This window comes from Diabrotica virgifera, chromosome 4, assembly GCF_917563875.1.
Source record: "Diabrotica virgifera virgifera chromosome 4, PGI_DIABVI_V3a".
Taxonomy (NCBI): Eukaryota; Metazoa; Arthropoda; class Insecta; order Coleoptera; family Chrysomelidae; genus Diabrotica; species Diabrotica virgifera.
Genome location: NC_065446.1, coordinates 130,275,042 through 130,302,888, shown reverse-complemented (window position 1 = coordinate 130,302,888; position 27,847 = coordinate 130,275,042). Strand labels below are relative to the sequence as shown.

The 27,847-nt window shown below is 33.1% G+C and overlaps 1 protein-coding gene across 1 annotated transcript in view; it reads right to left on the bottom strand.

Moving 5' to 3' along the window:
* Positions 1-27,542, bottom strand: part of LOC114334762 (pleckstrin homology domain-containing family G member 5) — a 1,826,648-nt gene extending 1,799,106 nt beyond the window's left edge. The window contains exon 1 of the mRNA XM_050649705.1: positions 27,165-27,542. The gene's annotated coding sequence lies outside the window, so the exon portion shown is untranslated. The remainder of the gene's footprint in view (positions 1-27,164) is intronic.
* Positions 27,543-27,847: the final 305 nt, after the last annotated feature.

The following is a 27,847-nucleotide window of genomic DNA, read 5'->3' as shown; positions in this document are numbered from 1 at the left end:
CACAATTTAAGTTTGAAATTAAATCAATTTGACGTTTCGATTTCCACTTCGGAAATCGTTATCAAAATACAAAACATTAATAAGTTATCATTTATTTAATTAATTTAATTTATTAATGTTTGTATTCAATTCGATAAAAAAATTTTTACCCCTCTAACCCGACTGGACTATAATGTAAACAGATTTTTGTGCAGCACGATTATCTCACGAATGGTCTACGCCACGCCACGATAGATATTAAACATGTTAAATATTTTACGCTCTAATAGGGACATTCTTTCACGGTTTTTGCTGTAAATTTTAAAGAACCGATTGGATTTACATGAAATTTGGAATACGCAAATATAGTCTAGGCGCCAGAGGGGTCACCGTGTCATATTCAATTCTGATGGACAAACTCAATGGTTTCTTATGGATTTTTGGCTGCTGATTACGAATTTCGAGAGGGGATTTCGATCCAAGTGGTCAAAGAATTGTTATAAACAATTTAATTGTTTATAAATTATTTATAAGGCTCTGGCTCATAAACTAAAAGAGATAAAAAAAATGTTTCAAATAAAATTTGTTCCTTAATAACAAACGAAGAAAAAACCGTTTACTAAACTTAAATTTAACAATTAGAACTCAAGATATTGTAAAATTAGTGCACAATGCAAATTGCAAATTGCAAAATAAGTATTTTTCGAAGCTTTATCGATCGTAACTCGGCTTCTACGGAAGCAAATAAGTCTTAGAAGGTGTCGCTTTAAAGCTTAATTAACAGGCTTCCAAACAAAGTTTGTTAAATTACTTGATCTTCATTTGTTTTAAAGTTATACCCGTTTGAAGTTACAATTTTCTTAAAAATATTGTACATTCATTTGTTTATAAGGGTTTCAAGCAAATTTGAGCTATAAACATTTATACTTTAATGAACAATAATGATAGAAAAACTCAAAAGGAACAATTTGAGGTTATGAAAATGTTTATTTTTGGCCAAGATGTCGATATTTTAATGGCGCGCGCTATGAGGCGCAAGATCGGCTTACCGCGTAAAGGTTCACGCGCTAACTTCTCGATGCAAACTATAATTTCTATGTATACATACGTTATCTTCATTTTTCATTTTTGAAGATCCTAATAAAATTTTATCATATAATTCTTATAAGTAAATCATAATACTGTACCTCGTATCACCTTTCATTCTATTTACATTGTCTTCTATTTTTTGCACTAAATGAGAAAAAAAAACATTAAAAACTAATATTTCAGAAGTATAACGAAAAAGTAAGTTGATATTATTTATTATTACTATTTTTACAAACATTTTTTTCATGCATCTGCAAATCTGCATAGAGATATACAGGGAATATCAGCTTTTTTTACATCTGCATAAGTTCTTAGCGAAATTTTAACAGTTACATAATGGTACAAGTCTGTTCTTGTAGGCAGTAAAACTAAAACTTTCTGAGGCTTTAGAGTCTAATTATCTATATAATGTCCATATAAAGTGAATCTAGTTCTTTTGCAGCATCATCACGGCCCGTCAATTGTGTGTATGCCGCCACATCATAAATGCTCGTTTTATATGCAATGATGATGCTGCAAAAGAACTCGATCCATTTTTATATGGATATCACATATTGGCTCATTTTCATGCGTAGAAGCCGAGTTACGATCAATAAAGCGTCGAAGAATACATACTTACTTGACTGTGAGCCAATCTTGCGCCTCATAGCGCGCCATTAAAATATCGACATCTTAGCCAAAAATAAACTTACAAACATTTTCTTAAGCTCAAATTGTTTCTTTTGAGTTGTTTTATCATTATTGTTAATTAAAGTATAAATGTTTATAGCTCAAGTTTGCTTGAAACCTTTATAAACAAATTAATGTACAATTTTTTTAAGAAAATTATAACTTCAAACGGGTATAACTTTAAAACAAATGAAGATCAAATAATTTAACAAACTTTGTTTGGAAACCTCTTAATTAAGCTTTAAAATGACACCTTCTAAGGCTCATTTGCATGCGTAGAAGCCGAGTTACAATCGGTAAAGCTTCTAAAAATACTTATTTTGCAATTTGCAATTTGCATTGTGTACTAATTTTACAATATATTGAGTTATAATTGTCGGATTTAAGTTTAGTAAACGGTTATTTCCTCGTTTTTTATTAGGAAACAAATTTTATTTGAAACATTTTTTTTATCTCTTTTAGTTTATGAGCCAGAGCCTTATAAACAATTTATAAACAATTAAATTGTTTATAACAATTTTTTGACCACTCGGATCGAAATCCCCCCTCGAAATTCGTAATCAGCAGCCCAAAATCCATAAGAAACCGTTGAGTTTGTCCATCAGAATTGAAAATGACACGGTGACCTCTATTTGGCGCCTAGACTAATACGCATAGGTAACATGTCATAGAAAAAATTGATATGGTGCCGATGTGTGCTTTTGCCCTGGGAGTGAGTTTTATCCCATCTCGGGGGTGAAAAAATATATGTTCAAGTTAAGTCCCGAAATGGATAAACTGACTAATTTTAAGCAACTTTTGTTCTATAGAGTTTTTTCACCAAATCAATACTTTTCGAGTTATTTGCAAGAGAATATGTTCATTTTTCAACAAAATAACCACGTTTTTAGACGTTTTTTCGCAAATATCTCAAATGTAAGCATTTTGTCGAAAAGATTACTCTTAGCAAAACTATGGCCTATAAAAAAGTGAAAAAAACGGTGTATATATTAGGTCTCTATACCTAGCAAAAGCAGAGTTATAGCTAATGAAAAATAGGTTGATATTCGAAAAATTCCAAATATAATAATTCAATGTGAAATATCCAAATAATGAAGCATTCTTGGGGAAAACACATTACAACTTTTTTAAAGTGTTTAAAAAAGATTTATTTCTGTTTTTATAAAAAAAATTTCTAGCATCAAATGTAATTAAGTTACGCTCAAAATAAAGTTGGTCACTTTTGTTTTGGCAAAAAAAAATCAGAAATATCACCCCCCAATTAGCAACTTAAATGAAATTAATCGTTTCACAAGTTACTTTACTTATGTTGTGTTTATATGATCTGTAAGTTTCATCGGTACTCACCGGAGGGACCGCAGACGTTCGGATACAATTAGCATCTCTTTGCAAAGACAATGACGTCGACTTTGCAAAGTAACAAGACACTTACTCAACACACACATGTGGCGTTCCGCCCCTTATAGAATCAAGTATTGTTGGGAAGATAATATTTAATCATTGAAAATATTATTTAAATATTTTCGGGATTAATTTCTTTCAATGTTTATTAAGATACAACGTAAAGCAAAAACATAATTGTTAAATGCTTACTGATGTCACATTTAAACGTGGCAACCTTGGTTCCCTCGCGTTGACAGTTAATGATTAGGAGAGGGGTACGAAGAACTTCAGCTGGTAACTGAAGGCCGTGAACGGGTGATTGTTCTCCAGTGTACGGTCTAGGTAGCGGGGTCGTTTGAACGAAATTATTCACCTATAATTCAAAGTTCCAAATGTATTAAAGATTACCATAAATACTATAGTGTTCAACTTTGGATTTAGTGCCAATTCGACACTTATTTGTCATTATAAATTATGTCTCATCTTTAGGTTGTTTGGCTTTTAAGAAAAAAAAACCAGTCACTTTTACTAGGACTTCGGGTCACATATTGCAATTTCTGTTATTTGCTGCAGTGACCATCCTACCTTCCCTTGATTATTAGTTGTGATTATTTGTAATCTTGCGAATCAGCGGGGAATGATACACTACCACTACTTTAGTTTAATACTTTGGAAAAAAAAAAATATTCGATTAAATTTTTTTTTTCGTAGTCGACGGGGAATGTGGCGTTCCGCCCCTTATAGAATCAAGTATTGTTGGGAAGATAATATTTAATCATTGAAAATATTATTTAAATATTTTCGGGATTAATTTCTTTCAATGTTTATTAAGATACAACGTAAAGCAAAAACATAATTGTTAAATGCTTACTGATGTCACATTTAAACGTGGCAACCTTGGTTCCCTCGCGTTGACAGTTAATGATTAGGAGAGGGGTACGAAGAACTTCAGCTGGTAACTGAAGGCCGTGAACGGGTGATTGTTCTCCAGTGTACGGTCTAGGTAGCGGGGTCGTTTGAACGAAATTATTCACCTATAATTCAAAGTTCCAAATGTATTAAAGATTACCATAAATACTATAGTGAAGTTATCCAGCAGTGAACAGTGAAGTTGAAGAATTTTGGAGAATATTATATACAATGAGTTCCGCCCCGCACCTACCATGAAATCTTAAGGTCACCTAACAACCACACCAAGGCCAGACCACACTGAGAGAAACAATCACTAGGCGACCAGCCTGGATTATTTCCACACATTTTCGTTTGAGTACCTCCAGCTGCTTTCCACCAGTCTTGAGTACCTTCAGCTGCTTTCTACCAGTCTTCCTCTCCTGTACCTCCAGCAGGACAGCTGCTAGCGAGAGTTAGCACCCTTGGGTGCTCATTACATCAACTCGAAGATTGTGTAAAAGGGGTTTGTTTGGGAACAGTTACTGTGCTATTAGTAAAGACAGACTGTTTTTGTGATATTTAGTACATTTTTATAGTTCAATTGCACACACATTTTTCTTGTTTTATATTTTATGGTATTTTTTCCTTAACAACATAATATTTAATTAATAGCGTTCCCCAATACTCTGCAATATCTAAGGTAAAGATCTCTGAGCTCAGATATTTTCCCCTACAATAGTAGTCGGTACTCCTATTTTGATTATTTTTATGCTGGTTTCCATTTTTATATAATTATTTAAACTCATTTCATTATTTTAGTATAGGTTGAATTAGATTTTTCAAAATTAACTTCAGACATTATTCAAAATTTCAATTATTAACTTTATTTTAACTTTAACTCATTAAATTCCTATAAACTTCTGGACTCGATTCCCTCAGAATCGTTTCTGGTTTCACTTGCTATTATTATTATAAACTACGAGTTAGAAAAGGATCTGTTGTATCCAACCGTAGGTTTATTTATTCGATAAAGGCTTGTGCCTGTCCAACTCACATTGAGTTATTTATATATTATTTACCATATCAGGTAGTATTTAATTAAGGTGTACGTATTATAAACGTACAATTATTAGTTGGTGAAGGTTCTACTAACCTAGGTGTAAGTTGTACTTTCTGTATTAGAGGTACCCTTCTTCAGATTTTCTAACCTTATTAAGATTATTCTTAGATCACATTTGTGTGATAATTTTGTAATTGACTTTCACTAGTATCATTTTTTTTGTCATTTTAGAGTCACAAACTAGTTACTTGTCTTAACTCGGAGATTGTGAACATCTAGTAGTTAAATTTAATAAATTTATATTTATTGTGCATATTTTTTTTTCTCATATTACTCCTTTATATTTGTACATTTAATATACTTTTATTACAAATTTAATATACTCTATAGCAGCGTAGAATACCTGGAAGAGGGTTAACCCAGTTATCCTTCTTCTGGCGCCCAAAAATCTATTCTAATTTCATTATATTATTATATTTACCCTATCTACTTTGTGAACATTGTCTTAATATCTTCTTTTCTAGCCATCATTGACATTTCCTTTAATTTATTGTCCAGCCAGAAATAGCCGTGCAAATTGGCCGAATCCTTCCTTGAGTGTCAAGTGGCCATTCTCCTGCATATTGAGCTAGCTATTCAAGTTACATCTATCTATTCATAATTTTCATCTTCAGTCCTATATCAATTCTATACTCTTCGTCTTAGCATCTTTCCATACAAGTACTACTGCAAAGTAGTATTTGAGACTTCAGCTTCTTCAACGCAGAAGCCATATTGTGGTTCCTTTGGCTACATTAAGTAGATCTTCTTTTTCCTACTTCTGTTGGAGTTTATCACTCTCTGTGCCTTCACTCCAACAGAAAATCATCTTCTTTCTGGTTACATCGGCTTCCCAACGTGGTGGCCTTATTTTTGGTCTGAGACAGTATTCATTTAGGTCAATTCTTCTCTTTTTATCTCAAGTTTCTTTGTTATTTCCGTTTGGTATCTCTATACACATCTTGTTACTTATTTATTTTATTCTTAATTTCTGATACATATCAGGTATTCTTATACGCTGTTTTGATTTTTGTTTATATTTTGGGACCTCATTATAGTATAGGTTTGTGCAACTTACATTCTGGGTTAAATTTGAATTTTTATTGGGAACTTATATTTAATATTGCTATTAATAATATAATTCATATAACGTAATTTTATTTCTTCAGTCAATAGTGGTATAGTTGGAGGTACAACTAAGTGTTGATTATTATTATTAGATATATATATTTTTTTTCTAGAGTGGTGGTAAGTTACATATAAATAAAAATTTACTTCCAGTATTTAGGTAGTAGGTTTACTTGAGTATACATTGTTTATTGGATTATTTATCCATTTATTTGATCTTATATATTTATTTGATCTTATTATTTGATTATATACTGCATTATATATATATATATATATATATATATTTTTTTTTTGCTGGCCATTTTGATTTTGTTGGTGTGTTGCTAATATTTTCTCGGTATATATTATATATATTTTGCGTGCAAACTTAGGTATCTTTCATACTTCTGTTCTTTGGACTATTTGTCAATAATTTTGCTCTCATCATGTGTGCTTTTAAAGCTGAACATCTTCTGGTGGATGAATTGGATTATGAATTAAAGATTAGGGACATAATGCCCGAGGAGTCGACAACTGTCGATAAAAAACGCAATCTTCTGAGAGGTGCTTTGAAACAAGAAGAAGGCAATAGGAGTTTTCTCCAAATTTCAGCTGTATCCATTCCTTTTGAGGAACAACAGAAAGGAATCACTGACACATTGGACAGCTTGTCTAAAAAAATTGAAAAGTTTAGGGGAACTGTAAAGGATACAGAGTATGCGCGATTAACATCTCGTCTAGGCCATATTTCTGCCCGTGTACACTTGTTACACTGTCCTACAGAAGAACAGGAACCTTTCAAGAAATCTGTTTCTCTTAGAATATTAACACTAGAGGGTGAACTTGATTCTAGAGTTAACCCCATAGCTACCTCTACTCCTAATGCTCCAGTCAATGTATCTAGTTTCACTTACTCCAAACCTGTGCAAATACACAAATGGGGTATTTCCTTTTCAGGTGAAAAACAGCACACTGATGTGATGTCATTTTTGGAAAGGGTTGAATGTCTTCGAGTATCTAGAGGTGTTTCTGAAGAGGATTTGTTTGCTGCATCTGCTGAACTGTTCACCGGGACAGCTTTTACCTGGTTTAGGAATAATAGGGGTAATTTTTCTTGTTGGTCTGATCTGATTAAAAAGTTGAAGTCAGATTTTCTTCCGTACTCGTTCCAGGACGACCTACTAGATCAAATTAAGAATCATAAGCAGAAACCTGGGGAATCTGTTACTATGTTTATTAATAATATATTAGGTATGTGTAGTCGTTTAGACACTCCTTTGTCAGATTTAGCTAAAATTAAAATCATCCTTAAATGTCTATTACCCTTTTATCATCAACAATTAGCTCTTATGGACATTCAGAACATTGATGACCTTACTATAAAGTGCAAACGTTTGGAGGAAACTTTGTCCTGGTCTTCTCAACCTCCATCCACATCTCGATCCTCTTCTAACTCTTCTTCTCAGCCAACTTCCTTTAGGCAACGTTCTTGGCCAAATAAGGGCCATGATCATAATGTTTCGGTTGTTAGTTCTCTTGTCTGTTGGAATTGTGATCAGCCAGGTCACCCGTTTTACAATTGTGAGATTCCTCAAAATCGTATTTTCTGCCATGGTTGTGGCAGAGAGAACACCCTTAAAAGAAACTGTTCGAAGTGTTCGGGAAACGAGACTTCGGAGGTCCGTCCCCTGAACGTTTCTCCGTCCAACACCCAATCAGGGAATCCAACCCCATCGTCAAACGAAACTGCTGGACCAAGCACATCCAGCAACCCAAACCCATCTTCACGAAAAGGGAAAGGGGTGTCGTTCAAGAAAACAGCACACACCACAAAACAAAATTAAACCAGAAATTAATTTCTATAGATGATACGTTAGATTCGCTTGATTCAAATGATCACAGATGTTCATTTACAAATTCTTCTTTGATTGGTAGTGTTCAACGTAACAATAATAATTGTGATAGTGATGTAGTTCCATTATCTGTATTAGATTCTAGTTTTGTTAATGATGATGATACGTCTAGGTTAGGTCCATATAACGGTTCTAGACAACCAAATACTTTAGATCTGGATATTAATTCATTATTAGTTAGGAAACAAAATGATAATAGGCCATATCTTCCTATTCAAATTTTAGGACAATCGTGTTTAGCTTTGTTAGATAGTGGCTCTAATATTTCACTGATAGGGGCACATTCATTAAATTTATTGAAAAGTTCTAGTATTCCCATTATGCCCATTTCATCCTTGCAAGTATCTACTGCAGATGGTACAGTTCAGTCCATTACGGGCAAACTCCAAATTGAAATCACCGTGGCAGATTTATGTAGAGAAATTACATTTTATGTTATTCCTTCTGTGCAGAATTCTATAATTCTAGGTATGGACTTTTTCAATGCTTTCAATAGCACCTTAAGTTGTTCTGATTTTTCTTTTTCCATATCTGAATTTAATTTATCTACCCTTAGTGCTATCCATGATTTTTCTAGTTTATCTAGCTCTGAACAAAGGCAATTAGAGAGCATGATCTCTAAATTTACTACTCTTTCTTCAAAAGACAAACTAGGTCGTACGTCTTTAATATCTCACACTATTGAGGTGGGAAATCCTACTCCGTTCAGATTATATCAGTATCCTATACCTCAAGCCTGGCAGGCAGATTTAGAAAAAGAAGTAGATTCGATGCTTGCTTTAAATATCATAGAACATTCAACGTCGTCCTATTGTTCCCCACTCTGGTTAACAAAGAAGAAGGATGGATCCTTCAGGATCTGCTTTGATGGTCGAAAACTAAACAGTATCACCACTAACAGGGATGCTTATCCAATTCCCCGAATCGACGTGATTTTGAGCAAACTTCAGAATGCCAAATACATCTCTTCGATTGATTTGTCTAAGGCCTTTTTACAGATCCCACTGAGTGAAGAGAGCAAGAAATATACTGCTTTTGCTGTCAGTGGTAAAGGATTATTCCAGTTTGTCACCATGCCTTTCGGTCTTGTTTCTGCTCCTCAGACAATGTGTCGTCTGATGGATTTAGTCATTGGTCCACAGTTAGAGCCCTATGTTTTCTATTATTTGGACGATATTTTGGTTGTCACTCCTGATTTTTCCCTTCATATGGAAATTTTAGATAAGTTATTTTTACGTCTTAAGGAAGCTAATCTAACGGTCAATCTGGATAAATGTCAGTTTTGTCGACCTAGTCTTAAGTTCTTGGGTTATGTTGTGGATAACCAGGGGCTAAGGACTGATCCTGAGAAAATAGTTGCTATCAAAAATTTTCCTATACCTAAGACCACCACCCAAGTCCGTAGGATATTGGGAATGTGTGGCTATTATCGCCGGTTTGTACCGTCCTACTCTACCTTGTTGTCACCTCTTACTGATCTTTTGAAGAACAGGAAAAAGGGACAGACCATTACTTGGACTCCTGAGGCCGATGAAGCTTTTAGGCGCGTTAAAGATGCTTTAACGAGCGCTCCGGTCATGATGTCACCTAATTTTGATGAGCACTTTTATCTGATGACAGATTGCTCTAATACCGCTTCTGGTGGCGTATTATTTCAGTTGAAAGATGGCTCTGAACACCCCATAGCGTATACTAGTAAGAAGTTGAATAAGGCCCAGAAAAACTATTCAACTACAGAGAAAGAACTTTTAGCTATCATCCATGGGTTAGAAGCATTCCGTTATTATCTGGAAGGTCGTAATTTCACTATAATTACTGACCATAGTTCCTTGGTATGGCTTCATAGTATGAAAAACCCTTCTCAGAGGCTTTCTCGATGGATATGCAAACTGGCTGCATATTCATATAAGATTGTCCATAGAAAGGCAAACGGGGTAGTGGTCGCAGATGCTCTTTCACGTGTCCATGATATTAATGTTCTAGATCTGTCTTCTTTAACTCCTGATGCGTGGTATCAGAATATGATTGATAGGGTTACTCAGGACCCACAAAAATATCCTGATTTTAAGGTAGAGAATAATGTTCTGTATAAACACATCTTAAGTCCGATAGAGTCCTTATCCAATATGTCGGAGTGGAAAATTGTTGTACCTACGCCAAATAGGGAAAATATTCTGCATATGTTTCATGATGAAGTTACGGCTGGTCATTTTGGTTTCTATAAGACTTATCACCGTATTGCCGAATTATATTATTGGCCTGGCATGCGGAAGTCTATTAAAAGGTACATTTCTAAATGCATGGTTTGTGCTACTTGTAAACCAAGTAACCTACCACAAGCGGGACTTATGGGTTCCTTCAGGAACATCAATTTTCCTTGGCAGATGATCTCAATGGATCTCATTGGACCGTATCCTCGGAGCTACAAGGGTAATACCTATTGCCTGGTAGTTGTGGATTATTTCACTAAATTTCCTTTAGTTTGTCCTCTTCGTCAGGCCACAACTCCAGCAATTTTAAAATATTTGGAGGAACAAGTCTTTCTGGTGTATGGTGTTCCCCAAATTGTGTCGTGTGACAATGGTCCTCAGTTTGTATCAAAGGCCTTTAAAGATCTTTTAGCTAAATATAAGGTTCAAAAGACCTTTTACAATGCTGCCTACCATCCACAAGCAAATCATACTGAGAGAGTAAATCGCAGTATTGTCACAGCTCTAAGGTCCTATACCTACCCGGATCACCGAGCTTGGGATCAATATATCCATTCCATAGCTCAGGCCATAAGGACTTCTGTCCATGAAGTGACCCAGTGCTCCCCAGCATATCTGAATTTTGGTAGGAATGTTGCGTTATCAGGTGATTATTTTGGATTAATTTCAGACAATTCCGAAAACCTTCCTCAAATATCTGAGAAACTTCATCGCTTAGATGATCTCCAGACGTTACCTCATATTTTCTCAGACATTAGGAAGAAGTTAAAAACTTCTTACCTAAGGAACCAGCAGCACTATAATTTGAGGAAACGAGATCTGCGATTCTTTGTTGGTGATCGAGTCTTAAAGCGCAATTTTGTCAAATCCAGTAAGGGTGATGCCATTTCTGCAAAGTTTTGCCAGAAATATGTTCCATGTACTGTATTAAGGGTAGTATCTCCTTTGATTTATGAATTAAAGGACAATTCGACTAATAAGCGAATTGGTCAATTTCAGGTAAAGGATTTATTGCCTGACAATACCATGGACGATGCTGATTCAACTTCATCGGAAGAAGATTAGCTTAACAGGGTTGTTGAGCTAATCCCTTCCTGTGGTTGCCCTTAGTTCGTTTTTATTATGGATTAGAATTAGTTTTAATTTTTTAATCACTCGATAGTGCACGTCCATAGTTCAAGTTTCATCCTTCAGCATGGTTTAATGACTTCTCACTTCTTAAGTACTAGGTACCGAATTATTACGTAATACTACTTATATGAGTTATCATTTTTTTTGTATTATGAAGTTCATTTTTAATCATTAGGGATCAATACTCTCAAGTATTAATCCAGCCAGTAGTATTACTAAGTTTGATAAACTTCACTTGTACTTTTAGTTTTGCTTACTGAACCTCTTACCAAAAAAAAGGTTGTTGATTATTAGACATTTGGATATGTAGGCCCATACAGGTACTCTTGCTAATACAGATGGAACTATGTTACACTGCCATATCTTAGGTTGTCATATTTTGGTTAGTTGTTTATCTACTTATTATTATTTTTTATATATATCCTTTTATATCATGTTATTGGACTTGCCATATTGGAAAGATGTGGTCGTGAATTTGTTATTGGGTTACTCTATTGACATTTGTCACTGATATTACAATAATTCAGATCCTTTCTTTCTCCACAGTATAATTCTGGAATTTGTTGGAATTTAGAGGTATATATTATGAATTCTTGAATCTTTCATATTTCTTCTTAGACACTAGTCTGTTGATGCTCAAAGTAGGTGAATACGTGGGTTCGAAGTTCAGCAAGGCGCCATTGCTATCCGATTTCGCAATCTATGTCTTTCATTGAAGAGTAGACAGATGTTTATCTATCATAATATTTCTGGTCAGGGAATGTCTGCAGCATGTCCTAACCACTCTTGTGTAATTAGTCCAAATATTCCAGGTATACTACCACATGAGTTTGTTTATTTTATGTCTCTTGGTTAATAATAGTATAGTGATGCTTGGACTCTCCCGATACTTAGAGTCATGAATGTTAGTAATTAACCTGCTTGGACAAATGATTGATTTTTTTTTGTATATCACCACTTCTTACCTTTGGCATCAGTTGTTGCTTAGATTCAGGAGTATTTCCTGGATAATTCTATGTATGCGAGAATGCATGAATCTGCAGTTTTATTCAAAATTGGTAGCTCATTCTCGTCATATTTTTTTTTATCATGGAGTCATAGAACTTATATAAGTTCATCCTTTAGTGCTATTATTTAGTTCAGATAGGCTCACATTACCGGATGAGGGTAGATGTAGAGCTAATTTAGTTGATTTACTTAGTATTAGTGAGAATTGGTCCATAAACCTTCCTGATCGTTCTTCTTTGGATATGCTTTTGTGAATCTGGTGTCCATTGATAGTCCGATTTTGGATGAAGTGTCCGATTCTTCACTTATTTATTTATATGATTTAGTATTGATGTGAATTGGTCCATAAATCTTCCTGGTCGTTCTTCATTGGATATGCTTTTGTGAATCTGGTGTCCATTGATAGTCCGACTTTGGATTGAGTGTCCGATTCCACATTTATTTTGGTTACTGTATTTGCATTCCTTTGGTATGTTTAGTATTTATATTATTTGGTATTGGTGAGAATTGCTCCATAAATATTCCTGATTGTTCTTCTCTGGATATGCTATTACGAATCTGGTGTCCATTGCTAGTTCAATTTAGGATTGAGTGTTCGATTCTTCACTTATTCTAGTTATTGATTTATTGGGTCTTATTTTAGTATATTTACTTGTGTTATTCTACGAATTGGCTCACACCTTTGCCTGGTTGTCCGTCCTTGGATATACCCTTTATAAATCTGATGTCCATGGATAGTTCAACTTTGGATTTAGTGCCAATTCGACACTTATTTGTCATTATAAATTATGTCTCATCTTTAGGTTGTTTGGCTTTTAAGAAAAAAAAACCAGTCACTTTTACTAGGACTTCGGGTCACATATTGCAATTTCTGTTATTTGCTGCAGTGACCATCCTACCTTCCCTTGATTATTAGTTGTGATTATTTGTAATCTTGCGAATCAGCGGGGAATGATACACTACCACTACTTTAGTTTAATACTTTGGAAAAAAAAATATTCGATTAAATTTTTTTTTTCGTAGTCGACGGGGAATGTGGCGTTCCGCCCCTTATAGAATCAAGTATTGTTGGGAAGATAATATTTAATCATTGAAAATATTATTTAAATATTTTCGGGATTAATTTCTTTCAATGTTTATTAAGATACAACGTAAAGCAAAAACATAATTGTTAAATGCTTACTGATGTCACATTTAAACGTGGCAACCTTGGTTCCCTCGCGTTGACAGTTAATGATTAGGAGAGGGGTACGAAGAACTTCAGCTGGTAACTGAAGGCCGTGAACGGGTGATTGTTCTCCAGTGTACGGTCTAGGTAGCGGGGTCGTTTGAACGAAATTATTCACCTATAATTCAAAGTTCCAAATGTATTAAAGATTACCATAAATACTATAGTGAAGTTATCCAGCAGTGAACAGTGAAGTTGAAGAATTTTGGAGAATATTATATACAATGAGTTCCGCCCCGCACCTACCATGAAATCTTAAGGTCACCTAACAACCACACCAAGGCCAGACCACACTGAGAGAAACAATCACTAGGCGACCAGCCTGGATTATTTCCACACATTTTCGTTTGAGTACCTCCAGCTGCTTTCCACCAGTCTTGAGTACCTTCAGCTGCTTTCTACCAGTCTTCCTCTCCTGTACCTCCAGCATGTCTCCTCAATGTAACCAGAAAGAAGATGATTTTCTGTTGGAGTGAAGGCACAGAGAGTGATAAACTCCAACAGAAGTAGGAAAAAGAAGATCTACTTAATGTAGCCAAAGGAACCACAATATGGCTTCTGCGTTGAAGAAGCTGAAGTCTCAAATACTACTTTGCAGTAGTACTTGTATGGAAAGATGCTAAGACGAAGAGTATAGAATTGATATAGGACTGAAGATGAAAATTATGAATAGATAGATGTAACTTGAATAGCTAGCTCAATATGCAGGAGAATGGCCACTTGACACTCAAGGAAGGATTCGGCCAATTTGCACGGCTATTTCTGGCTGGACAATAAATTAAAGGAAATGTCAATGATGGCTAGAAAAGAAGATATTAAGACAATGTTCACAAAGTAGATAGGGTAAATATAATAATATAATGAAATTAGAATAGATTTTTGGGCGCCAGAAGAAGGATAACTGGGTTAACCCTCTTCCAGGTATTCTACGCTGCTATAGAGTATATTAAATTTGTAATAAAAGTATATTAAATGTACAAATATAAAGGAGTAATATGAGAAAAAAAAATATGCACAATAAATATAAATTTATTAAATTTAACTACTAGATGTTCACAATCTCCGAGTTAAGACAAGTAACTAGTTTGTGACTCTAAAATGACAAAAAAAATGATACTAGTGAAAGTCAATTACAAAATTATCACACAAATGTGATCTAAGAATAATCTTAATAAGGTTAGAAAATCTGAAGAAGGGTACCTCTAATACAGAAAGTACAACTTACACCTAGGTTAGTAGAACCTTCACCAACTAATAATTGTACGTTTATAATACGTACACCTTAATTAAATACTACCTGATATGGTAAATAATATATAAATAACTCAATGTGAGTTGGACAGGCACAAGCCTTTATCGAATAAATAAACCTACGGTTGGATACAACAGATCCTTTTCTAACTCGTAGTTTATAATAATAATAGCAAGTGAAACCAGAAACGATTCTGAGGGAATCGAGTCCAGAAGTTTATAGGAATTTAATGAGTTAAAGTTAAAATAAAGTTAATAATTGAAATTTTGAATAATGTCTGAAGTTAATTTTGAAAAATCTAATTCAACCTATACTAAAATAATGAAATGAGTTTAAATAATTATATAAAAATGGAAACCAGCATAAAAATAATCAAAATAGGAGTACCGACTACTATTGTAGGGGAAAATATCTGAGCTCAGAGATCTTTACCTTAGATATTGCAGAGTATTGGGGAACGCTATTAATTAAATATTATGTTGTTAAGGAAAAAATACCATAAAATATAAAACAAGAAAAATGTGTGTGCAATTGAACTATAAAAATGTACTAAATATCACAAAAACAGTCTGTCTTTACTAATAGCACAGTAACTGTTCCCAAACAAACCCCTTTTACACAATCTTCGAGTTGATGTAATGAGCACCCAAGGGTGCTAACTCTCGCTAGCAGCTGTCCTGCTGGAGGTACAGGAGAGGAAGACTGGTAGAAAGCAGCTGAAGGTACTCAAGACTGGTGGAAAGCAGCTGGAGGTACTCAAACGAAAATGTGTGGAAATAATCCAGGCTGGTCGCCTAGTGATTGTTTCTCTCAGTGTGGTCTGGCCTTGGTGTGGTTGTTAGGTGACCTTAAGATTTCATGGTAGGTGCGGGGCGGAACTCATTGTATATAATATTCTCCAAAATTCTTCAACTTCACTGTTCACTGCTGGATAACTTCACTATAGTATTTATGGTAATCTTTAATACATTTGGAACTTTGAATTATAGGTGAATAATTTCGTTCAAACGACCCCGCTACCTAGACCGTACACTGGAGAACAATCACCCGTTCACGGCCTTCAGTTACCAGCTGAAGTTCTTCGTACCCCTCTCCTAATCATTAACTGTCAACGCGAGGGAACCAAGGTTGCCACGTTTAAATGTGACATCAGTAAGCATTTAACAATTATGTTTTTGCTTTACGTTGTATCTTAATAAACATTGAAAGAAATTAATCCCGAAAATATTTAAATAATATTTTCAATGATTAAATATTATCTTCCCAACAATACTTGATTCTATAAGGGGCGGAACGCCACACACACTACACATTACACCTGAGTTAGTGATAAGTTATACAATTACGTGGCTAAAGGTTCTAGGTCTAAACCAAGGCCAGAATCAGAGAAAAAATTTTCATCGATTCAAATTTTAAAAAAAATTTGGTTTTATAGTAAAATTTTTAAAAATTTTAATTTTGAAAAAAATGCTTTTTTTCAAAATAACTTAAAAATTGTTAGAGATTCCAAAAGTCTTAAACAATAAAAAAAGTCGGCTTTGCTTTTCTGAATATTTTGTATTTAGATATACAGGGTGTCCAGAAACTCTACCGACAAACGAAGACAGGAGATTCCTCAGATAATTTTAAGACAATTTAACTCAATTTACCTAGTCCGAAAATGCTTCTTAAGGGAGCTAGAACTCTTTGAAGATGGCGCCATGAAATTAGTTTTTCTTAAATACCTCCAGAACGCTTCTATTTAGAAAAACGAAAATTGGTATGCATATTTACTTTTCAGAGATAAATCGATTCCATCCATTGCAAATTTCTAGTACCGGTCATAGGCGTCCGTTTTGGGTAGAGCAACGGGTATTTTACCGCATAACTTTTTTGTCCTTAACTTTTATGCATTCTTGACCCCGAATTATTAAATTGTGAGGTATTCTGGTACTAAAAGGTATTCTTGCTTTAAGTCTGTAGGACACACCGTTTTCTAGAAAAATCGACTTAAAAGTTTTTCGTTTTTGGAATTTGAAAAAAAATTGAAAGAACTTTTCAACAAAAAACGAAGTATTTTATCAACATAAATTAAAAGTAACTTTTAGTACTCGAATACCTCATAATTTAATAATCTAATGTCAAAAATGCTCAAAAATTCAAGACAAAAAAGTTATGCTATAAAATAACTGTTGACCTACGCAAAACGGACGCCTATGACCAGTACTAGAAATTTGCAATTAATGAAATCGATTTATCTCTGGAATAGAAATAAATGTACCAGTTTTCGTCTTTCTAAACAGTTTTTTTTGAAATCAAAAATGAATAACCATTTTCAATTTCATTTGAAATTGAAAATGGTTATTCATTTTTGATTTACATTTACTCTGTGTGGAGTATGAAGGGAACCAGTCTCGTTGGAACTTTACCGCGCTGAGCAGATGTGACGTGAATTGTAAATTGTAGAATTCCCTCATCTTCCTTAGTCTCAGCATCCGTATGGCTTGCAAATTGTAGAAGCCTCGGAGGTGTAACCAGAGAAGGTTCCCATTGTTTTCATTCTGGTGGGGTATGTTATATGCCATTAGAGTGAAAACTTAGTCTTTTAGTTTTTTTTGAATTTTTTTTTTTTATTTAAAAAGCTAAAAATTTTCAAATCGATTTTTCTAGAAAACGGTGTGTCCTACCGATTTAAAACAAGAGTACCTTTTAGTACTAGAATACTTCACGATTTCATAATCCAGTGTCAGAAATGCATAAAAGTTAAAGATAAAAAAGTTATGCGATAAAATAACCGTTGCCCTACCCGAAACGGACGCCTATGATCGGTACTAGAAATTTGCAATGGATGGATTAGATTTATATCTTGTAGATAAATACGCGTACCAATTTTTGTTTTTCTAAATAGAAGCGTTCTGGAGGTATTTAAGAAAACTAATTAAAAGACGCCATTTTCAAAGAGCTCTAGCTCCCTTAGGAAGCATTTTCGGACTAAGTGAATTGGGTTAAATTATCTTAAAATTATCTGAAGAATCTCCTGTCTTCGTTTGTCGGTAGAGTTTCTGGACACCCTGTATAACATAATATATAATATAATTAGTAGGGAGCGGATTTTATGCGAAATGCATATTGCATGCATATTTCGCATATTTGAGAACTTTACTAAATTTTGCATATTTTTAATGAAATATGCATATTGTGTGCCTATTTAAAAACATTTAAGTCCAAAAAAAAATTTAAATTTTTTAAAATAAAAAATAAAAATGTATACCATATTTTATATGACTTGCAAATTGTAGAAGTCTTGGAGGTGTCACCAGGAAAGTGTACCAATAAGTTTTCAATTTAAAAATCTTTTAGTAATTTTTTTAATATTTTCAATATTAATAATTTACTATTAGGATTGAAAACTACTTCGTCCTTAAATTTTTTAATTCGACACAAAATATTTCCCCGCACAGGCTGTCCTATCTATTAATTCGAGAACTACCTGAATCTGCTCATTCACTGCCTTTTCATTTTTTCTTAGAAAATACCCGATCTTTACACAAAGTACTTAAAGTGCTTATAGTACGCCGTTACAAAATGACTGTAGGATGTTAAAATGATGAAGGATGGTTTACCAAGAAATCCGAATTTTATTTACTTTTATTATATTTATTACAACTTGTTTCCCATTTAGTAGGTGCTAAAAATTGAAATATTCATGCTTTGGAACAAATCCCGTCTTTAAAACTTTGAAATTTTAAAATTGATTTTGGTGCAGAATTTTCGGCTTTAACAAGTTATTTTAAGTACGCCACAATTACTTATGTTGATGTTGAAAGGAGTTTTTCAAGTTATAAAAATATTTTATCTGATCAAAGAAAATGTTTCCTCGTAAAAAATTTGGAAAAACACATTGTAGTGAATTATACTCGAAGATATACATATATAGTGATATTGTCGTTTTATTTTAAATAGGTAACTATTGGTATCACTTTTTGTAAAAAATGTGAATAAATTGCATATATAAAAAATAATGATTTTATTTGTAAGATAATAAATAAGATTGCCCCCCCCCCCTCCCCGTATAACAGAATCCCCTAGAATAGAATAGAACAGAAAATTTGTGGTTTCTCGAAATGCGCATTTTTTGATTTTTTGTGCATATCTTGCGCATATTTCGTAATTTTTTACTGCATATATATGCGCATATTTCATCAAAATTGATCGCATATAAATCCGCTCCCTAATAATTAGTCATTTTATCCATTTCCTGACTTATTCCGAACATATTTTTTTCACCACGAAAAGGGGGTGAAACTCACCCCTAGGGCAAAAGCGCACATCGACACAATATCACTTTTTTTCTTTGACTTGTTAGCTATGTGTATGCTAAATTTCATGTCAATTCAAGCAGTTCTTTAAAATTTAGAGGTTTTGCAATATTTTAAATTTAAATAACGTACTACATAGATGTGTCCTGAAACCAGTGGAGTAGATAGAGAAACGAAGGTTAATAATATTGACACGAAATAGACAAGCTCTTTTTAACTACACAGATAAAGGTTCGCCTTTATCAGCTCATTATGTAGTCGCTTTATTTTGTTAATTTGGTAATAATTAGAATAATATCTATTGATTGATGTTAAATGACGTTAATATTTTAACTGTTCTATTTTGCATTTTAGAAAAAATGCGCAAAGTGGGAATTTTTTAAATGTAAAATATTTGTTACAACAAATAGAAGCGTGTTTTTTTTAACATTGATTTATAACTGGTGTGCCGTTTGTCATGTTCAGGTATTTTACTATCGAACTAACATTGATTTATAAAATAGCACTTTGAGATGATTTAAGATTATTTGTATAAAACAACTTTTTCATTTTTATTATGTGTTTCTAAATTCTTATAATAACTATGCGAAGATTTGAGAAGGAGAGCAGAAATATATCATAGGAGAATATGGCCTCGCAATACGAGATGAAAGAGGAGATATCTGTTGGTATCTTATGTGTAGAAAAGCAACTATACTACAATCACAATAAAGATGCTCTACAAATAAACAAACCAAGACACGTTGAATGCTACGAGGAGCACTCACAAATCTTAATTTACAATGTATATACATTGTAAATTCCAAATCATGATCATGATTTACAAAGTTCAAACATTTTAAATCATGATTCGGGAGTGCTCCTTGTAACATTCAACGTGTGGTTTGTTTATTTTTAGTGCATATTAATTGTGATTTTAGTATAGTAGGTAACAAACACAATTTTCAAACTTCTAAAGCGTCGTCTTTACACCTGGAGATCACCAGCAGATATACCTGGACGAGTTGTTCCTTAGTAAATAGAATATGTATAAATAAAAGATACAGAAATTCAGTATTAGCAGTCAAAATATATCCAAGTGCAGATCTATCCACAAATATTATTTTGGTAGAAAAAATAAGACTGAGTATGAAAGGGTTGCAAATTCGAATAAATAAACAATTACCTACCATGTATTTATAAAGGAAAGAATTCAAATAATCTCCTAAAATAAGAAATAACTAGTGTAATAGAACAAAAATTAAAGTTGACATCAAGCACAGAGGGAAATACTGAGGAAATCTGGACGAGAATGAATGATATATTAAAGACCGTTCAAGTAAGCAAAATTGAATGTGCAGTAAAACCGAGAAGAAAACAAGGATGAATGACAGAAGAGATACTGAGACTCATGGGCCAAAGAAGAGAAGTTAGAAATAACGATGAAAGCGAATACGAAGGAATCCACACAATAATCAGGCACAAAGGAAATGCATGCGAGAATAAAATTTTATGAAAAAGAATGTTATAAAATTAAACGCTAATAAAACAAAACGTGATACACAGAGGCGGCTCTAGCCCATGTAGCGCCCGTGTGCAGCCGATGCCCTGGCGCCCTTTGGTAGACGCGCAGTCAAAATGGAAAAGTCGGATAGGTACCTACCTAGTACTAGTACATAGGGTATTAGAGGGTATTAGGTACGCTTATAATGTAAACAAAAATCTAGATGCAAATAGTGCAATATTAAATGATGTCGGGAGCCAATAGGGATTCACGGTGTCCGAACAACCTACCCAAATCTGTTAAAAATATTTCATTAAAAATGAACTTTTTTTATCTATGAGGGAAGGTTGAAAATTGGTTGAGGAATTTTGACAGGTTTAGGTACAAGAGTAAATAGTACTTTTAGGAAGGAATTGGTTAAATGAAAAAAAGATCAACTTTGTGATTATTTAAAAAAAAATAATAATTAACGAATTATTACAGAACGCACATACTACAACTATAATTATAAAAAAGATACTTTTCGTGCGTTTGTCGTAGCCAAATCTTGAATAATATCACTTCAATTTTTATTTCATGTTCACAACTTACTAGTGATAAATTTGTCAATCGACTTTAATTTAATTATTTTTAATTCGGAAAATGATCTTTCATTGTGCGCTACTGCTACTGTCACTGGCAATGTGAGATAAATTCTAAGAGCAGTGAACAAATTTGGGAACACTGAAAGTAATTTATTTGTATTAAAATAATTTAAAATATCCGAGGGTGTAGTAGAATCATCAATAAACATTGGTAATAGTAATTATATTTCATTAAAGAGCTCAAACCTATCTACGTCTGAAGAGCTAACATGACACAATTTATTTTCCAAATTAGAACAATATGTATGCTCTTTTTGTATCTAACTCTAAATCCTTCCAGTGTGTTAATTTTTGAAGGAAAGAAAAAGTGTCATTATTTTGCTTTAAAATTTCGAAGTGTTCGTCAAACTTAGTAATTGCGATATCTAATAGGTAATACCCCGCGACACATGTACAAAAGCCTTTGAAAATGCCCGGAAGGTCCCAAGCAATTTGACCTTTATGGTTCCACAACCGATTTCGTAATCATTGTCGGTATGTCTTCAAACGAAGCAAACGATTGACTCCCGTCCGTTGGACGGACAGCCGGGCGGGTGGCAATCTATAGATTGCGCTTAGGTGCCAATGTAATTTTTCACTATTCGTTTTAAAGCATATTTTATGTTAAAACGAAGTAAAGTACACGCTCTTTGGCGCTCGGCGCCCCCAACAGCCCGGCGCCCGTGTGCCCCGCACACCCTGCACAATAGGTAAAGCCGCCTCTGGTGATACAGAAACAACTATTCTAAAAGTGTATAAGATAAAAACGGACACAGAATAATAGACATCTTTGATTAGTTAAAATAATGGAAAAACTGCATTTTTGAATTAGGTACATGGAGATTAAATAGCAGAACACTATAAAATTATTGTAATGACAGGTCCATTTATAAAAGAAAGTGAGCTTACATAGGTAATACGAACAGCAAAAAAAGGAAAAATACTTGGCCCCGTTGGAATGAGTATTTTTGGGAAAAAAATTAAAATATTAAAGTTTTTGGGAAAAAACAGTCAAGAAAGTAGTACAAGAAACCAGTTAGCACCTAGGGCTACATCTGGATACCAAATTAAAGCGCCAGAAACATATCAGAAAGAAAACTGAAGAGCTAAAACTGAAATATAAGAAGTTATATTGGTTATTAGGTAGAAGCTCACAACTTACAGTCACGGACAAGGTATTAGTAATTGTATATGTATATGTAGGTATTACAACAAATGCTCCAACCAATATCGTTCTACGGTTTAAATTATGAGGCTAGTGAGAGTAACTATGCTTGCCTTCAAAGAGTCCAAAACCAAATACTAACAAACATAGTCAACGCTCCATGATATATCCACAATAAATACCTAGATCGGAAACTTCGTATAGCAACAATTAAAGAAAAAATGACGAAAAACATATCAGTCTTTACAATAAAGTAAATTGCCAAGAGTCATGAAAACGGCCTCCACAACGATACAAATAAAGAACTGTTTGTAGTCCTAGAAGAATCCTAGTCTGCAACTTCAAACTCACCTAACCTGTCGAATTTGTGTGTTAGTAATAAATATATATTAATGAGCGCGCTAATAACCGGCAAAATAACGCAAAAAATGGAAAACCTTATTAAAGTCGTGAGATAAAAAGAAATGAAACTAGTTGAGGTGGGAGATTTAGCGATAAAAATCTATAAACTTACAGTATATTTATTGTTCCCCACCTTTAGACGTATCAGAGGAATATGTCAACTAAAACTGTTACTGTCACAGTGGCAGTTGCTAAACTCATCCGATACGTCTAAAGGTGGGAAACAATAATAGTCCAGGGCGCATCTGTTTTGAGATGGACGTTGAGAGGTGACTCAATTTTTTTTGCACAAATTGCTTGAAAATAAATCAAATAATAATATTTGAGTTATCCTCCCTCATAAAAAGGTCCGGAACATTGTTTAAATAATCAAAATGTCATAAAATTAAGGAAAAATTCGATTTTTATCTTCGTTTTTTGATTATAACTTTAAAAGTATTCATTTTCGAAAAAAGTTGTACTGACCTAAAAGTTGTGAAATTAAATTTCCTACAATATAGAATTGGTTAAAAATTTAAAAAATAGTCACCCTTGTTGCAAAATAGCAATAATTGCGAAAAAACCATACAAAAACAAGTATTCGCATTTTACGTTTTTCAACCATTTATGCTACACTTAGGACCTTCATATTTTACCTAGAAAAACTATATGATACAGTAAGACAATACTGTAAATTTCATTAAGATCGGTTTAACAGATTTTGCAAAATAGATTTTGAAATCCAGCTTTCGCACAAAAATTCATTTTTTCAAAATGTTGCAGGACTGAAATTAAAGCAGATACAAGTTGAAAGTTTTTTTTCTTATAGAAGTGTACTGTACAATTCATTTTCAATTTGCAAAATTAAAATAGATTAATTACCACGGCGTCAGGAAATATTTTAAATAAACATTAATTTTTGGTGCTACGCGCAGGACAGCGGTGTACGATTCACACAAGTTGATTTCCACCAAAATTTCTTCCAATCTTTATCTAATATATTATGTTCTTACTCTATATTTTGTTGTATTTTAATATTTTAATTCCACAAAAATCAAACTAATTTTATTATTGTTTGTGACATATTGTTTAAACAATTGCATATGTTTAAAAATAATAAACTTTTATTTTCTAAATTAATGAATTTTCAATATGAACAAAGAAAGTTTTTGCAAATAAAAGTGTTATTTCAAAGGATAAAGTATGTGTTTTTATTTTGCAATAAACAAATTTATTTATTTATATCGAAATGTAATAAAAAGTAAAATGTATCAATCATTATCAAAGGTCATTGAAATGCCCAATCAGAGCAAACTATCCGCTGTCCTGCGCGTAGCACCAATGATAAATGTTTATTTAAAAAAATTCCTAACGCCGTGATGTTAATCGATTTTAATTTTGCAAAATTGCAAATGAAAGACACAGTACACTTCTATAAGCAAAAAAAAATTCAACTTGCTTTCTGCTTTATTTTCAGTCCTGTAACATTTTGAAAAAATGAATTTTTTCTGCGAAAGCTGGATTGCAAAATTTATTTTGCAAAATCTATTGAACCCATCTTAATAAAATTTACAGTTTTGTTTCAATGTATCATAAAGTTTTTCTGGGTGAAATATGAAGGTCTCAAGTGTAGCATAAATTATTTGAAAACGTAAAATGCGAATACTTGTTTTTGTATATTTTTTTCGCAATTATTGCTATTTTGCAACAAGGGTGACTATTTTTTAAATTTTTAACAAATTCTATATTATAGGAAATTTAATTACGGAACTTTTATGTCAGCGCAACTTTTCTCGGAAATGAATACTTTTAAAGTTATAATCAAAAAACGAAGAAAAAAATCGAATTTTTCCTTAATTTTTTGACATTTTGATTATTTAAATAATGTTCCGGACCTTTTTGAGAGGGAGGATAACTGAAATATTATTATTTGATTTATTTTCAAGCAATTTCTGCAAAAAAATTTGAGTCACCTCTCAACGTCCAAATGTACTAATATTTTTACAGATGCGCCCTGGTCTATAAGTAGAATGTAAATTTATAGGTTTTTATCGCTAAATCTCCCACCTCCCTCTCCATCTCCATCTGATGAATTACGACACTGGCCTAAGGCTCGTGTTGCAAACTTCATTATCCTGAATAATAGCTATCATTACATGCTCGTTGAATAATATACTATTAAAAAATTTTCTAAGTTAATTATTGATATAAATTACAATAATTATTATTGTATAAAATAAACAAGTTTAAGCAATTTCATTTAAAGTGGCATTCACAACTTGAACCATGAGTAACTTCAGCCCATGAGTAATGAACTATTACTCACGGGTAAAGTAATGGGTGATATTATCTATTCAAAAATAGTGAATAATGAGCATGTTATTAAACGGTCGTAGAAAAAAAAAGATTATGCTACAGTTTGTACCAATTATTACACAGTAATAGCAATGTTGGATGAGACTATAAAAAATTACGGACTACTCGAATAAAATACTACCAACAGAAAATAATAGGAGAATATCAAGCAGGCTTTCGGAGAGGGAGATCGATAATGGATCAAATATTCTAACAAAAGAAAGACGAGCAATAAGCAAACAAGAGGCAAAAGAAAGAAAAAGAATAATGAGAAAACGCTAAAGATGCGAAGATGCGACGATGCAATACAATAAATATTGGCACAGAAGTAGATACAGGGTATAACAAAGAATTCAAAAAGATTATATATTATAATATCAGAAAATGCAAAGTTTGAAAATTATTGCAATATTTTAATGACTTAAAACGCGCGTTAGCATGTGAACGATCTCAAATAAAATGTACATTTATGTAGTAGTAATCGCGCGTTATCAAAACGCGCATTAAGCGCCTGTCATGAGAACGGGCTTTAAGTTTCATTGTTTTGCTTATCTCATATGGCATTTTCAGTATACAAAAAGGCATAAGAGGAAACAGTAGCGATCAACAGGTAGCGAAAATGCGTTCCAAGGTTGCGGCTGTAATTTTTAATATTTTTTCGAGATATTTGGCACACGTATTCTTAGTACAATAAAAAATGGCGGTACAGAGCCCAATTTGAAAAATATATTAATATGTGGAAATTACTCTGTAATTAAATACAATATTAAAAAAACGAGCCTGTACCGCCATTAAGAAGAACAAAAAAATATATTGAAGATATTTGAAGAAAGTATATTTTTTTGTTCTTCTTAATGGCGGTACAGGCTCGTTTTTTTAATATTGTATTTAATTACAGAGTAATTTCCACATATTAATATATTTTTAAAATTGGGCTCTGTACCGCCATTCTTTATTATATTACGAATACGTGTGCCAAATATCACGAAAAAATATTTAAAATTACAGCCGAAATCTTGGAACGCTTTTTTGCTACCTGTTGATCGCTACTGTTTCCTCATAAGGGATAAAATCATGGTTGAACTTAGTATTTCAAAATCAAGAGATTTCAAAATTTCATTTCAAAGCTTTTTTTAATAGATAAATATCTAATTTTAATAAAGCATTCCTGGATTTTTATACAAATGTGTTTTTCTATTCGTTTTCTAACAAACCATATTATACAACCACTCTAGATTTGTGCGTTTTAGAAAAAGTCAACAAAAAACCTGTTTTAGAACCCCCTAAGTCAGTGGTTTCCAACCTATGGAGCGCGTCCCCCGAGGGGGAGCGAGACTCTTGCAAGGGTGGCATGCAGGTGTTACAATTGTTTTTTACAATTAGGAAATTATAACAAAATGTCTGAAAATTGATTTAAAAATAGGGTTAACACTATTAAAGCGCAAATTTTATTTTTTTATATACATTTTTACATTTAACTGTATATTATTTTGTAGCCCATTAAATAAATTATAATATCAGTTGAGTATTTATGAAATTATATTGTTTGGAAAATTAAGGGCGCGCAACATTTTTTTGTTTTTTTAAGGGGGCGAAGGTCCAAAAAGGTTGGAAACCGCTGCCCTAAGTAAAATATTGTTATAAGATGTTACTAAAATTCGATTTAACCTGAAATTTTTGTGAAAAATATCAATTATTTTATTAGATAATTGTAAATAACTATCTCCAAACATTTTTACTAATATCTATAAAAGAATATTATTAGCTGTTATCTTATCGATAGCTCGTAATTCATGGCAATAACACAATGAGCGGCAATCAAAATTGTAATAAACTTAATAACCACATCGATACGTTCTGGCAAGTTCCAAAAAAAATTATAGGAAAAAATACTTACAGGACCCAAACAACAGGTGCGATAAGTCCTATCACAGACACTAAATCACCCCTTACTCTAAAGACACTCATTTTAGAAACACCAGCACAGCAAAGACACATTTTTCAAAGATTCTCACAAGAACTCCCAAACACAAAAAAATCAGATGCACTACTTTATACCACGAAAAGTTGTTGACAATCGAAATCCGATTTGTTTTTCCACAACAAACCGAGTTTTTGTTTACTTGAACGCACCATTGACTGCCATGTGACAGTTAAAAAAAACTTCACTTGTTGGCCGTGCGATTAGGCGAAAAGGGGGGAGCGATAGGTGTTATACCGATACATTGAAGCCAACTGAGACAGACAGTTTACTTATTTACAATTTACGTGTGGAGAGAGGAGACAATATTCGTGCACTGAGAATTGATATAGATAGTGAAATTTTAAATTGGCAAAGATTTCGTGCAGCACGGGCGGATCACTAGGAGGGTACAGGGGGAATTATTTCGATTTATACAAATATTGTTTATTTTATTTTACACGTAAAGTAGACGCATTTAATGAGGACTAGTTTTTAGAGTAGGTATATTATCAAAGCATTGATAATAGATACCTACGTACATTATAATTTAGACCTACATGATGACAATTTGAACGCTTAATATAATAATAGTACATGTCCCTTTTTATACCGCTAAC